Source organism: Sphaerodactylus townsendi, linkage group LG06 (genome assembly GCF_021028975.2).
Source record: "Sphaerodactylus townsendi isolate TG3544 linkage group LG06, MPM_Stown_v2.3, whole genome shotgun sequence".
In the NCBI taxonomy this organism is placed as follows: domain Eukaryota; kingdom Metazoa; phylum Chordata; class Lepidosauria; order Squamata; family Sphaerodactylidae; genus Sphaerodactylus; species Sphaerodactylus townsendi.
In genome coordinates this window covers 2,979,878-2,991,716 of record NC_059430.1, presented here as the reverse complement: position 1 = coordinate 2,991,716, position 11,839 = coordinate 2,979,878, and positions in this window count along the sequence as shown.

Below are 11,839 nucleotides of genomic sequence, written 5' to 3'. Positions count from 1 at the left end.
GCGCCCCCGATTCCGGCTCCCCCCCGTACAACAGCTGCCTGCCCAGCCTGCTCAACCCGCGCAACCACCTCCCCAGCAGGCACCAAGAGCCGTCGAACGGGGCTACTATCGCCCCCCCGATACCAGCCCGTTTTGATGGGACCGCTTCCAAACTTCCCTACTTCATCTTGCAACTCAATGCCCACTTGGAAGACTATGATGATCTATACCGGTCTGAACGCGAAAAAATAAGGGACATCGGCTCAGTCCTGGATGGGGCAGCAGCCGACTGGTTCGTGACTGTTTTGGATTTGCAGGATGAGGACTCTCGTACAGTGCCCGCATTCCTCCAAGCTTTAAGAGCGCGCTTTCAGGATCCAGGCGCCGAGAATGAAGCTATCCGCACCATCAAAACCATCCAGCAAGGCAACCGCCCGTTTGCAGAATTTGTCCGTGAATTTCGTGCGGCGGCTGCTCGACTTCCTCCTGAGTGGCCTGAACGCATGAAATGCGAATACTTCTCAGATGCTGTGGACAACAAACTACGTGAAACGGTGTTTTTAATTCGGGTTCCTCGTACCATTGCGGATTGGATCCAGTTGGGGTCTCAAGTGGCGTCTCGTTTGGAATACGCTCGTCAAGGAGGCCGCCCACGCCCTAAAACCACTACTGTGTCCACCAAATCAAGCCCAGCCGCTCCTACCGAAACCACCTCTGAACGCCGTCGCCGACTTGGGTTGTGTCTTTACTGCGGAGGGCCAGGTCATCTAGCCGCCAACTGTCCCAAGAAGCAAAAACCACCACGCAGGTCGGGGCCGCCTCCCACTGGCTCGTCCAAAGCGGTGACCGAAGGCGACCCAGAGGAGGGGGAAGCAGCTGTTTGCCTTTCTTCAGCCCCCATGGACATGGGCCCTACTCCTGACGCGGTGAGTGAAGGCAGCGCTCCCATTACTGTTCAAGCATTCCTGGCCAACCCCGCTAAACACACTCGCATTATAGCCTCGGCCCTTGTGGATTCCGGCTGCTCCCACTGCTTAATGCGACCCCAGGTGGCAGAGGAGCTAGGTCTGGACCGAATTCCCCTGGCTAAGCCCATACCATTCACCCAAATGGACGGCAGCCCCCTCGGAAACGAAGGACCGGCCCAGTTTAAAACACAGCCGGTTCTCCTCCGCTGCGCCGACCATTGGGAGAAAATTAGTTTCATTTTGGCGCCAGTGGCCAAACACTCCATAGTTTTGGGCATGCCTTGGTTATTGTTACATGAACCAAAATTCATTTGGAAAGAAAGGATCCTAGAATTCACTGACCCTCCCTGCGGTGAACACATGAATTGGGAAGAAAACCCAACGTCTCCTGACACATCCCCCTCTCTGGCTTCCTCAGTGATTGCTCCCGATTCTATTGGCATCCCACCTGCATATCAGGATCTAGCCAGAGTTTTTCAGGAGCAGGAATGCGATCAGTTACCACCCCACAGAGACACTGACTGTAAAATTGTCATACAACCAGGGGCGCAACTACCCAAGGGTAGAATCTACCGCATGAGTCCCAATGAGGAGAAGGAACTCCGTGCCTTCTTAGACAAGAACCTTGCTCGCGGTTTCATACGGCGGGCTACCAAACACACGCACGCTGCTCCCGTTTTGTTTGTCAAAAAGAAAGATGGGTCTTTACGGCTTTGCACAGATTATCGAGGTCTCAATGCGGTCTCCCTGTCCAATAAATATCCTTTGCCTTTGATCAAAGACCTTTTAGATGCACTCGGCAAAGGACGCATTTTTACTAAATTGGACTTGAGAGAAGCTTACTACAGAGTCAGAATTGCTGAAGGCTATGAACACCTGACTGCGTTTAACACAAAGTTTGGACAGTTTGAATATTTAATAATGCCATTCGGGTTAAGTGGGGCCCCCGGAGCTTTTATGGCCCTTATCAACGAAGTTCTTCATGATTTACTGTACAAAGGAGTTGTTGTATACTTAGATGACGTTTTAATTTACTCACAAACCATAGAAGAGCATGAAATGTTGGTTCGAGAGGTATTGAAACGCTTGCTTGACAACTCTCTCTTTGCCAAACTCTCCAAATGCTGTTTCCATCAGACCTCCATTGACTATTTGGGTTACCGGATCTCGCCCGAGGGCTTAAAAATGGATCCTGCTAAAATTGACGCAGTCCTCCAATGGCCTGCCCCCACCAACCGCAAAGAACTCCAGTCGTTTCTTGGTTTTGCTAATTTCTATCGTGACTTTATACCCCAATTCGCTGAACTGACTCTCCCTCTCACAGACCTCTTACGCACTAAGGGTAAGGATCCACTGTCCGCCAAGCCCGGGGCCCCCCTTTCCTGGTCTGAGGAATGTCAAACAGCCTTTCAACTGTTAAAATCTGCTTTTACCACTGAACCTATCCTAAAGCACCCTGACCCAGATCTCCCGTTTGTGGTTCACGTGGATGCCTCGGACAAAGCACTTGGGGCAGCCCTGTTGCAGAAAAATAAAGATGGTAGACTGGTTCCGTGTGCTTATTTGTCTAAAAAGTTCTCTGGTGCCGAACTCAACTGGACTGTGGGAGACAAAGAGACTGCGGCCATCAAAGTAGCACTCTCCACTTGGCGCCACTGGCTGGAGGGGGCTAAGCACCCCTTTCAAGTTTGGTCGGATCATAAAAACCTGGCAGCTCTTTCCACCCCCCTCAAGATGTCCGCGAAACAACTTCGTTGGGCCGATTTCTTTTCTCGTTTCTCTTTTACAGTCCATTTTTTCCCAGGGAAAACCAACAAACTGGCTGACGCGCTCTCGCGCCTGCCCGGGGAGGGGGGTGGAGCTGCCTTACGTGACATTCCACGCACTGTTCTTTCTCCCTCCCAGTTGGGGTTGGCTGTCACCCGATCTCAAACGTCCGCTTCTCCTCCACCCCCCATTCCCAGTCTCGTCTCTCCTTTCCTGCGGGAACTGGAGGAGGCGGGGCTGCACGAGCCTCCAGCAGCCGAAGGAGACTCCCAATTGCGTTTGGAGAATGGAGTTTGGCGGAGGGGGGAATGTTGGTACGTGCCTCCCCCCCTCCGCAAGCAGGTTCTTGAGGCTTGCCACGATGCCCGTTCGGCTGGACATTTTGGCTTTTTGAAAACCCTGCATTTAGCCCGCCGGCAGTTCTGGTGGCGCGCAATGCGCAAAGACATTGAGGCATACATTAAAGGCTGCTCGGTTTGTGCAGAAGCCAAGACCATTCCGGGAAAGCCCCATGGACTGTTGAAACCTCTCCCGGTAGCCTCCCGCCCTTGGGAGGTCATCTCTATGGACTTTATTACAGACTTGCCCGAAAGTCATGGCAACACAGTTTTATGGGTGGTGGTGGACTTATTCTCGAAGCAAGCCCATTTTATTCCATGTGCTTCCATTCCCTCCGCTCCTAAGTTGGCACGGCTGTTTATTCAACATGTTTACCGTCTCCATTCCGCCCCCGTTAAGGTGGTCTCCGACCGCGGCCCCCAATTCATCTCAAAGTTCTGGAAAGCGTTTTTGGGGTTGTTGGGGGCCGCCCCGGCCGTCGCCGCCCCCTACCACGTTCAAAGTGACGGCGAGACGGAGAGAACGAACAGAACCCTAGAGCAGTATTTACGTTGCTACACCAACTACCACCAAGACAATTGGTGCGAGCTTATTCCGTTTGCGGAGTACGCCTATAACAATGCGGTTCATAGTAGTACAAAGAAAACCCCCTTTGAAATTGTGTCTGGTCGCTCCTTCCCGCCGTTGCCACAACTACCCGCAGCTGCTTTGGACCCCCCAGAATTTCAACAATGGATTTCATCCCTAGCCGAGGGATGGAAGTCGGTCCAGACCGCCTTACAGCAAGCAAAGGACTCCCAAAAACTGCAAGCGGATAAACACCGCTCGGATTTTCCTCTGCGTGTGGGCTCCTGGGTGTATTTATCTACAAAAAATCTCAGAGACGTGCACAGATATTCCAAACTTGGCAAGAGATTTGTGGGACCTTTTCAGATTACTAAAGTGATTAATGATGTCACTGCCCGCTTAGATTTGCCTAACTCTCTTAGTAACATCCATCCTGTCTTCCATTCCAGCTTGCTCAAGGAGGCTCCCGCTTCCGATGCCTGGCACGACCCGCCGGAGAGGCCCCCACCGACTATTATTGATGGCCACAAACACTACGAGATTGACGCTATCCTGGACTCTCGCTTTAATCGCAAACGCTTGCAATATTTAGTTTCTTGGTTGGGATATTCCTCTGGGTATAATCAATGGGTTTATTCCGAAAACATTGAAGCCCCCACCCTTATTGCTGCTTTCCACCGCGCCTTTCCGCACAAACCGGGGGGGAAGGGGTCTTCTTTAGGGGAGGCAGAGTGTAAAGGATTCAATGGTGTTGATGGTGAGGTAACCTTGAGTGCATTCCACAGCCCGGGCGATGGGCCAGATGCATCGGCGGAGACTTTATCTTTGCGCGGGAGATGAAGCCTCTGTTCCCATGGGAAGCAGGAAGGGGGGATGGGGTGACTGGTATTATAACCTGTGCTTCTGGCGGGAAGTGTCATTCCTGCCACTACGTGTACTTGAGCTTTCTAAGATGTCTTAATAAATGGACTTTTACTCCCAAAGCCTTTTATTTCTGCGTCTATGGAATTCCTTACAGCTTTGAAGCAACCGTGCAACTCTTCCAACAGGTGAATCATGACCCTGGGAGTGTTTACTCAGAAGCAAGCCCCATTGCCAGCAACTGAGCTTACTCCCTGGTAAAGAATTGCACTTTAGTTCTTCGCATGAAAATCAGTGGGGTTTAACAGCGCTTAACAGGGTTACCTACACTGCTTCCCCAAAACTAGGTCTTAGGTTTAATGCTAATAATTGAGCCCAGCGGCCCAGGCCAACCTAGATGTGGGGGGGGAGGGGACTCTGTTTGCGTGTGCCTACAGAGAGGGCTCTGAGTGCCACCTCTGGCACCCGTGCCATAGGTTCGCCACCACTGGTCTAGGAGCTTTCAGAAATGGTTAAAAGCAGCACTTGGAGAGCACTGGATTGGCTACTCTTTCATGCACAAAGCGGCCTTCTGTGCTGAATGAGACCTTCGGTTTATTCAAAGCCAGTCTTGCCCACTCAGACTCCCAGCCAACCCCCAGCATCCCTGGCAGAGATCTTTCACGTGGCCCACTAGCTGATCTTTTAACTGGAGATGCTGGGGAATGAAGCTGGGGTCTTCTACACACCCACCCACTGGTCTCCCAGTGAGCCAAGGGCCCCACCTCCATGAGAGAGGCCTTGCTTTCAATGGGATGGGGAGTCCAGTCGCTCTCTTACTTGTTACGTTCATGACGCCCCAGCCGCTGATGTAGCAATGGGGCAAGTTTGGAACATCCACGCTTTGGTCAGGGAGGCAGGCGGGCTGGACGTAGTCGTTGCATTGGATTGGCTTGCTCAGCTCGATCAGGCTGATGTCGTTGTTGTTCCCGCGATGGTAGAACTGGTGGTTGATCACCTGCTTGACGGGGATGATCCGGGTCGCAGGTCCAGGAACTGCAAAGGTGGTGAGGCCGATGACTGCCCGGAGCTCTGCGATTTTGCTGGAACAAAGTGTAGGGACACGGGGAGTCTTGTGGGACGTGCCCAAACCCCACAGAGGTTAGACCAGAGGCGTATCTTGGGGAAATGGAGCCTAAGGCAAAATCTGAGTTTGCAAGGCAGGGTGCCCCCCCCCCCCCCGGATCTCACAGAGGAGCACCCAGGTCTACCATCCAAAGCCGGCGACAGCACCCAGGTCTACAACCTGGAGCCAGCAAGGTGACAGGTCTACCGCCCAAAGCAGGCAACGGCACCCAGGTTTACCACTCGAAGCTGGCAAGCGTGGCCAGGGCCTTATTCCCCCACACACACACACACACACAATTTGATGGTGTGTGCCCAGGGACACGGGACACCCTATGTTCCTCTGGCAGATACGCCCCTGGTAAGACTAGGGAGGGCTGGATTAGGAAGGGAGGGAGGGAGGGAGGGAGGGAGGGAGGGAGGGAGGGAGGGAGGGAGGAGGGAGGGAGGGAGGGAGGGAGGAAGGAAGGAAGGAAGGAAGGAAGGAAGGAAGGAAGGAAGGAAGGAAGGAAGGAAGGAAGGAAGGAAGGAAGGAAGGAAGGAAGGAAGGAAGGAAGGAAGGAAGGAAGGAAGGAAGGAAGGAAGGAAGGAAGGAAGGAAGGAAGGAAGGAAGGAAGGAAGGAAGGATGGGTCAGCCAGAGCCAGAGGGCCCAGCCATGATTCCTGTCCTGATTATGTCTTTTCCCTGCATGGAAGGAAGGCTGAGAATGGAGATTGAAGTTGGAGGTTAGGAGCTTTTGAGAGCCGATGCTCCTTCGGTTAGACACAACATTTGACCCTCAAAAGCTTATATCCCAGAAACGTTGTTGTTTTCTAAGGTTCCATAATACCAGGACTCCCGGCATTTAAGTTGACAGGCACTGGGTTCAGGACAAAGGATATATTTATTTATTCACAGAGTAATTAAATTGCGGAATCTACCACCAGGGGACGTAGGGGTGGCCAAACGCCTGTGTGTGCGTACAGTGCTGCTAAGTTGCAGCCGGCTTATGGAGACCCCACCGAGCTTCCACGGCAAGAGACCAGCAGAGGTGGTTTGCCATTGCCTTCCTCTGCGTAGATGGCTCAGGTCTTTCTCCCATCCAAATACTAGCCACTGCTGACCCTGCTTAGCTTCCGGGATCTCATGAGATCTGGCTAGCTTGGTCCATCCAGGTCAGGGCACAGGTGGCTAGCCTTGGCCTGACTTTGCGTAGTGCAGTTGGTGATAGTCTCCCAGGGATGGCCCTACTTTGCAGCCAAGATCTGACAAGACTGGGCTAGCCTGTGCCATCCACATCAGGGCAGCCACTGAGATGGCTTTGCAAGGAGGTTATACAGATCTGTGGAGGATAGGTCCACCAGCGGCCACCATCAGTGGTGGCTAATAGAGGCCTCTGTGTTCATGGCTATCATGTCCCCCTTTAACCTTCTCTTCTCCAGACTAAACATCCCCAGCTCCCTAAGCCTTTCTTCGTAGGGTATGCATTCCAGACCTTTGGCCATTTTGTTCACCCTCCTCTGGACCCGTTCCAGCTTGTCAATATCCTTCTTAGATTGCAGTGCCCAGAACTGAACACAGTATTCTCGGTGAGGTCTAGCCAGTGCAGAGTAGAGTGGTACAATTCAGAGGTGGGATCCAGCAGGTTCTCACAGGTTCCCAAGAGTAGGTTACTAATTATTTGTGTGTGCCGAGAGGGGGTTACTCATGGGTGATTTTGCCACGTGATTTTTGCCTTAGTTACGCCCCTCCTCTTAGCAGTAGTGCGCAGAACTTGAAGCAGTCTAGCAGGAGGTGCACCGGCGTGCGTGGCAGCCTGTGCCTGCGTACATTCGTTTCCCACCCAAGGACCGGCGCAGCAGCTGCATCCTTGCCACAGCCCCGCCCAGGAATGCCCCACCCCCAGAGATGCCCCACCACACCCCCCATCCGTTGCCCGCCCAGCCCCAAACCCCATTTCATACAGTTTGAATCCCACCACCATGGGAACCTGTTACTAAAATTTTGGGATCCCACCACTGGTGTAATTACTTCCCTCGATCTAGACACTATACCCTTGGTAAAAGCCCAGAATTGCATTGGCTAGCATAGCACTGCATCTGCCTGCTGACTCGTGTTGTAGTTGGTATCTACTAAGACTCCCATATCCTGTTCCTCGCATGTAGTGCCGTCAAGCTAGGTGTCACGCGTCCTGTATCTGTGCATTTCATTTTCTCTGCCAAGTGGAGTATCTTCCATTTATCTCTGTTGAAATTCATGTTGTTAGTTTGGGCCCGGCTCCCTAATTTGCATTTTGCATTACTTCCCTCTGTTTATGGCTGGTCCCTTTTTGCTCACGTTTTGGGAGGGAAACAGTGGGCTGCAGAGATGATCCAGCGAGAACCGATGAGGGAACCTCCACAGAAATGCGAGAACTGATCCCGGTGGTTTATTCGCTGCACTTTGCAGAAGCTGACCATCCAGGGCCACGTTCCCGGCAGAGTGTCGGTGCCTCCGATGACCAGGAGACCTCTCCGTGGCTGGGGGCCAGCGGGCGTCTTCCACAAACGCCACTGCAAGGAGACAGAGATGGTCAGTGTTCCACCCGTTGAATTTAACGTGGGCGGGACTCAAGGTGATCTGTTGCATGAGATGATAACTCAATGAGCTGGGTATTTCCTTAGAGGACCTGCTGATGCTAACAGAGCAGGAGGTCTATGGGGCTATCAAGAAGAGACTTTTTGATAGAGAGTTCCAACAGATGCTAGAGGAAGCCAATAAAACCTGTTCCCCGATCTCTCTGGGAATACCGGTGGATAGGTTAATTGCAGCCCGGTACCTCTACCTCCTGGTTGAGGCCCGGTGGCATGAAGTGGCTCCTTAGCAAGGTGTAATGCTTGTCACCCTCTTCCTTTAGCATAGGGACATCATCTTGGTATTCCACACAAAGAAAGGAAATACCCCTGTGGCATTTGGGGTTCTGTGGAAACATGATATCTCTATATGCTGTTGAATTGTTCCCTTTATGAGAAAGATAGGAAGAAGCATATAATCCCCTCCCTGTACGGAAGTGAAGGCATAACAGATGATCAGAAGGTTATATATCTTTTAAATAGCCACAACCTTGATCTGTTGGAAGCGGTGGCTAAATTTTTAAACGGTGTTATTTCAATGCGCTTGAAATTGTAAAACTTGTTTTAAATTTGTGATGTATATGCGGTTTATATGCCATTAAAGGTATTCGAAATTCGATTCGAGATGATAGCTTTTCACTTCCCACTTGCTCCAAATGTCCCTCCTTTTGGACCCCAGTTTGCCCTGGAGGCGCCACGGCTCAGTGGCAGGACATCTGCGTAACATGTGGAAGGTCCCAGGCTTAATCGTGGGCATCTCCAGGTCAAGGGGTCAGGTTGTGAGTATTTTTTTAAAAAAATATGTTTATTAAATTTCAGATTATACCGTGTTTCCCTGAATATAAGACAGTGTCTTATATTAATTTTTGCTCCCAAAGATGTGCTATGTCTTATTTTCTGGGGATGTCTTATATTAGGGGAAACAGGGTATATACATTCAAATAACCATTTAACATCATTTTTTAAAAAATTGAATAATGAAATATAAAAATCATACCCCTTACCAGGGTTTGTCTTACTATAACTTACTATACTATATTCAAACAGTTACAACTTCAACCAATCGTCACTATTATTCGTCCATTTTAACTACAATAACACTTGCTAGCTTCTCCACACTCGTAATTTTTAATTTAACTAAGCATATTATACTCAGTCAACATAAGAACATAAGAACAAGCCAGCTGGATCAGACCAGAGTCCATCTAGTCCAGCTCTCTGCTACTCGCAGTGGCCCACCAGGTGCCTTTGGGAGCTCACATGCAGGAGGTGACAGCAATGGCCTTCTGCGGCTGTTGCTCCCGATCACCTGGTCTGTTAAGGCATTTGCAATCTGAGATCAAGGAGGATCAAGATTGGTAGCCATAGATCGACTTCTCCTCCATAAATCTGACCAAGCCCCTTTTAAAGCTATCCAGGTTAGTGGCCATGCCTTGTAAGAAAACCAAAACAGGTGAGTTAACCAAAATCTTTTGTAAGTCTTACAAAAGATATTGTGACACCCCGGAGAGCTGCTGCCGGTCTTAGGCAGGCAAACCCCGACGGAGCGAAGGCCTGACTCAGCATAAGGCGGCTTCCCGTCTGTTTCCCTTTCCCGACTAACGCCAGACTCGGGCCATTTACCCGTCTTATAATTAAAACATTCAAGGTATACAATTGTGATGAAATAGCTTAATTAATTAATGACACACAATAGAACAATAAGATGGCAACTGATCCAGTATCCGAAAACGTGACGTAGCCTGAGATAGCTCATCACAATGTCCTGTCACACACCTGATGCTTAACTATAGGGATGGGGAAGAGGCAGAGGCGCATCTAGAGCAAATGTAGCCTGGTGCAAAATCTGAGTTTTCCACCCCCCTGAATGGGCAGCCGCCCTCCCCCACCACGACCAAACAACGTTTCTTTGCACCAGGTTATCTCAAAGTCACTTTGGCCTGAAGTCAGTGTATGGACCTGGGGAAAGGAGGAAGGGTGTGGGGGGCGATTTTCCACCCTCCATGTGACTAAATGGCTGCAGCCGGGGGACATTTGGCCCCCATATGTCCCCCAGGGTGATACGCCCCTGAGAAGGAGAAGGAGGAGGAGAAGGAGAAGGAGAAGGAGAAGGAGAAGGAGAAGAAAAAGAAGAAGAAGAAGAAGAGGAGGAGGAGGAGGAGGAGGAGTTTGGATTTATATCCCCCCTTTCTCTCCTGCAGGAGACTCAAAGGGGCTTACAATCTCCTTGCCCTTCCCCCCCCCCCACAGCAAACACCCTGTGAGGTGGGTGGGGCTGAGAGAGCTCCCAGAAGCTGTGACTAGCCCAAGGTCACCCAGCTGGCGTGTGTGGGAGTGCACAGGCTAATCTGAATTCCCCAGATAAGCCTCCACAACTCAAGCGGCAAAGCTAGGAATCAAACTCAGTTCCTCCAGATTAGATACACGAGCTCTTAACCTCCTATACCACTGCTGAAGAGGGGGTGCAGAGAAAGTTGGAAGGCCAGCAAGATGGATTGGACTTATGGGCTGTCTCAGCCAAAAGCCCAGAGGAGCACCTCCGTCTCACAGGGCCTGCGGAACTGGCTAAGGTCCCTCCGGCCCCTGGTCTCTGCTGACAGAGAGTCCCACCAGGCTGGAGCCAGGCCAGAGAATGTGGACGAGGCTGATGCTAGTCTGTGGGGAGGGGCCATTCAGTCGCTGCACATCTGCTTTCCATGCAGACGGCCACACAGTCAATCCAGGGCAACTCCAGTTTGGAAAGGTCCAGGTAGCTGGTGGTGTGAAGGACCTCAACTAGAGATGATTGGAGCATGGTTTGGCCTTGAGGGGCCAAGGGTGAAATCCAGAGCAGGGTATGATTCAGCGCCCAGCAGTGTCAGCTGCCTGAACCAGCCGCTGAAACTAGCACAGGTGGGCTGGTGCCAACAGCACCTCTGTGTTTACATATCTTTGAGCCCAACCTATCTTTGAGCCCAGACTTTTCCTGTGACTTACTCGCAGTTGTCTTCCACTGAAGAGCTGGGCTGGAACATGACAGAAATCATAAACAGGAAGGGTCCCTGGAGCCACAATCTCCCGTGCCTCATGACGCTTAATGTTGTCTTCACTCAGGTACATGATGTCATAAAACTCATGACTTCACTCGGAACACCCTGCTGCTCCGAAGTTCTTTTTTGCTTGTAATGGGCCAGGATGAAGTAGGGCAGCGGTGGTGAACCTATGGTGCTCCAGATGTTCATGGACTACAATTCCCAATTGGCCATGCTGGCAGGGGCTGGTGGGAATTGGAGTCCATGAACATCTGGAGCACCATAGGTTCTCCATCACAGAGGTAGGGCCTGAAGACCAAAGGAAGACTGCGCCATGTCCCAATAATCCCTCTGCCTTGCGAGACCCCTGGAGATTTGTGGAGAGGAGCCCGGGAAGGCCGGGGTGGGGGTTGAGGAGAGGACGTGCAACCTCAGCTTATGGGTTCAGTGGATCCACCATAATAATCAAGGCAGGTGTACAACAGGTACTGTCACAAATATTACACCCATGCGTATTCCAACTCACTAGGTGAGTATCATTTTAACATATTCTTACTATCACAAATATACAAAAAACGTTTAGTAAGTACACCGTCAGGTATGGCTATAAAACCTCTAGATTAGGTTTTTATTTCGGCAGTCCTTTGTCAA